Genomic DNA, 4,061 nt, shown 5'->3' with positions numbered 1-4,061 from the left:
AAGCAAAAGGAGAGAGAGGGATTCGAACCCTCGATAGTTCCTAGAACTATACCGGTTTTCAAGACCGGAGCTATCAACCACTCAGCCATCTCTCCACAGCCTAATCCTTATTTTACTCCTACAAATAGAACATAGCCCATATAAAAAATAAAAAGATTTATTAGCCTCTAGAAAGATATCAGATACAAGTTCCTTTTCGATATATCTCTGTATACTGTATACACGGATACAGGATCCGCTATACCCGCTTGTGAAATAAAGAGTAAATAATCTCTTCTCACCCCCATATCCAAATAAAAAAGCGGTTTAAGTAATAAATTTGAATTAAAGAGAAGAATCAATGGATTCATGATTAAACCCCTCCTACTTCTTGTATTTTTTTTACAATTTTGGTTTAAGTGAGGGATCAAATATGTAGTCAACTTTATTTGATGGTAGCTTGGAGGATTAGAAATATGACTATTGCTTTCCAATTAGCTGTTTTTGCATAATTGCGACTTCCTCAGTCCTTAGTAATTAGTGTACCCCTTGTATTTGCTTCTCCTGATGGTTGGTCAAATAATAAAAATGTTGTATTTTCCGGTACATCATTATGGATTGGACTAGTCTTTCTCGTAGCTATTCTGAATTCTCTCATTTTCTTAAATGAAATTTGGTTAATATTTATTAACCCATATAAAAAGAAATAATAAAGGCCATTTCTTCTAAAAAATTAGAATAGTGAGACGTATTAAAACGCAATTTGCGTTCCGAATTGCTAGCTCTTCTCTTTCAGTATTATGAAATTCCATTCCCATTAGAATATTCATTGACAGATAATAAAAAAAGGAAAACTCTAATATAATAGAAAATGAAATGAAACGGTCGACCCAGACATAGAAGGTCGACCCAGGCGGATATACGCTATAAAATATATACCGTAGCGAGCGTAGTTCAATGGTAAAATATCTCCTTGCCAAGAGAAGATACGGGTTCGATTCCGCCGCTCGCCCGCTTAATTTATCAAAGTACTATGATAAAAAGTTTAGTCTAGTTAACTGTTTAAACTACTTATATTAAATTAAGTATTATTAGGTGTTAGTCTAGTGCCGTATCCCTTACTATCTTACCCTTACCCTTTGCATCCCACTCAAAAAAAGAGGGCGCTCCAGAGGCAGAAATAGAACTCGCCAACAGAGCTCCAAAAATTGGGTATTAACTGAGACAAACAACGGGCAAACTTTTTTTAAAGGGAAGGGAGAGGTAGACTGTCCCTTTCGTTTCATTTTTATTTTCTGCAGGGTAGGGAGAGGCCTTGCGCCTTCTTTTTTTGAAGGCAAGTGACTTCGCAAACTGCTCAATTTTGCCCTCTAGGGCCGGGAACTAATGAATAAAAAAGGGTTGGATACGCCCCTCTACCATACATATCTAGAGAAATTGAATAGTCCTTTTATACAGACTGCTAAGTGCGGAGACGGGAATCGAACCCGTGACCTCAAGGTTATGAGCCTCGTGAGCTACCAAACTGCTCTACTCCGCTCTGGAGTACCAGAAACTGGTGGACAAAAAAGGCTTGAATACAAGCTCTCTAACATGTCTAGACAAATAGAATACTCCTTTTATACAGAATGGAGCGGGTAGCGGGAATCGAACCCGCATCGTTAGCTTGGAAGGCTAGGGGTTATAGTCGACGTTGGTTGATATTTTTAACGTCTCTTAATTCAAAACCGAACATGAAATTTTGATTTCATTCGGCTCCTTTATGGATATTCTCACCACTTAACATCTATGTCAGCTTTTCTATTTGAATGGAACCAAAGCTCTCCGCTTTCTAGATGATCCTTATAGAGTAGGAGATAGAAATTCTATCTAAATTCATCTAATCTACTTACTTCGTTCCCTAATTTCATTCAAGAGATCCTGAGGAAAAGAATTGGGTTTCCACCGAGCTGAAACAATATGCGGATGGTTCTAGTAAACCAAAACTATCGTTTTTTAGCTATTTGGCTTCCTTATTCCTTATTTTAAGAAGATTTAGTTACGATTGGAAATCAACTTTTTTGTATCTTCATCCATAGATCCTTTACTCATATTTTCAAAATTGGAATACTTAATCCAATGCAAAATTATGCTTCGCGACTCTGTACTCATAATCCTATTTTTATTTTGATGCAATTTAAATTAGTCTTTGGATACAAATCGCCAGATGTATATTCTTCCTCAATATGCTATTGAGAGGAAAAGGATTTAATCCTTTATAAGAACTAAAGTTTTCATCGGATATAAAAAATAAAAAACTTAAGGATGCCTTAAGTATATCATTTCAAATTCAGTTATTAATAGAACGAATCACACTTTTACCACTAAACTATACCCGCTACATTGTAGATTATGGTATAAATGGTACCCTTTGTCAAGGATAGCCATTTGACAAGAAGGCTAATTCCCCCTTATTGAATCAGATGGAGAAGGTTCATGACACTGAGCCGTTGGTACTTCTACTTCGATCGCTCGCCTTTACTTTAGGATTTAGATAGCCCCTCTGTCTGTAAAAAAAATCTTTTCTTACCCATGCTAATAGCGCCTGAACCAAATGTATTTATTTTGATTAGGATCCTATTCTACGGTTACGACTACAATAATAATTATTTACTTTGCAAGGACGTAAGTGTGTCAGACTGCTAAATTGTTTATTATTCCTACAATATAAACTAGGGGATATAGGGGGTAACACTGTCCCTATAAATTCCTTTTTTCCTTTTCTTTTTGTCCAGAATTGAACAAAAAAGAAATTATGGAAGATGTTTTCTTTCCCCCATTAAGTCCGAGCCATAGAGTAAGAGTGAGATGAGTTTTCCAAATTCATCATAGACTTTCCCTATGGCTTGATAGAAGTAAGCAGCAAAGAGTCGTAACTTAAAGAAAAAAACGGACAGGGCCGACAGATTTACCTGATGTAAAGAAGATCCTAAAAGTCTCTGATTAGTCGACTCTCTCCATTTAACACTTTCCTCTCTCTCACTTTTTTCCACTGACTCAATTCTAGTTTATTAGATTCTTGTTTAAAAGAATGCAAAAAGTTCAATAGAACTAAGAACACATAAAAAATAGCATAGAGGATCAAGGCCATTACCAAAGAGTTCCTCCCAAGGATCCTATATCCTATTGGGTATCTGTTCCCCGCCTTTTCCCGCTAGGATCGGAAATCTTATATTTTTCCATATCCATATACCGTTGAATCCTTGGGGTTCCAGAATCCGCCTATTTTACTAGTCTTCGGAAACGGAAAACCCTGAACCAAGAAGAGTTGGATATGTTATGTAGGGTATGTTTTTTTTTATTAATTTTATTTTGAGCTCTCAAGATATCGATATATACATATACAATCTCTACATAATGTCTCTCTCTCTATCTCTATATATTACTATATATAATATGTACATTATGCAGTAGACCCATAATGGGAAATCCAAGTGGCTAATTTTTGAATTAAATAAAAAGCCCTTTTAACTCAGTGGTAGAGTAATGCCATGGTAAGGCATAAGTCATCGGTTCAAAATCCGATAAAGGGCTTTTTAAATTAGTGGTAGAGTAATCTCGTGCTAAGACGTAAGTCGTTGGTTCGAATCTGATAGAGTACTTTTCTACTAAATTGATTCACTTTTTTTCTTTGTTTTGAAACTTTCTCTATATTTTTAGAGAATTTTATGACTTAGTGCGGGATGGATGCATTTTTGGTATGAACACTAAATGAAGCACGGAGAATTAATCTATAACGATCAACTAAAAAAAATCCTAGATGAAAACATAACAGAAAAGTTGGAAAAACTCTTTGCTTTGGATCTATTTATACTTTTCGAGTATATTGACAATTCCAAAAAACTGCTCATCACTATGATTATAGTATAATCACGAGCGGTTGTATATGGCCCTATCGTCTAGTGATGCCCCTATCGTCTAGTGGTTCAGGGACATCTCTCTTTCAAGGAGGCAGCGGGGATTCGACTTCCCCTGGGGGTAGGGAGTATTATGAAAGGAGGTTAATCATAGATTAGCAAAGAACCCTAGAATAAATTCTTCCT

At 36.0% G+C, this 4,061-nt stretch overlaps 1 non-coding gene across 1 annotated transcript; it reads right to left on the bottom strand.

Annotated features, from left to right (window-relative positions):
• Positions 1–7: 7 nt before the first annotated feature.
• On the bottom strand, positions 8–95 carry TRNAS-UGA (transfer RNA serine (anticodon UGA)). Its single transcript has one exon. It is a non-coding gene; the product is annotated as a tRNA-Ser (tRNA).
• Between the last annotated feature and the right edge of the window lie 3,966 nt (positions 96–4,061).

Source organism: Triticum urartu, unplaced genomic scaffold (assembly GCF_056163025.1).
Source record: "Triticum urartu cultivar PI428250 unplaced genomic scaffold, HENAU_Tu73 scaffold2, whole genome shotgun sequence".
NCBI classification, from domain to species: domain Eukaryota; kingdom Viridiplantae; phylum Streptophyta; class Magnoliopsida; order Poales; family Poaceae; genus Triticum; species Triticum urartu.
This window is presented reverse-complemented; position numbering and strand designations above follow the sequence as displayed.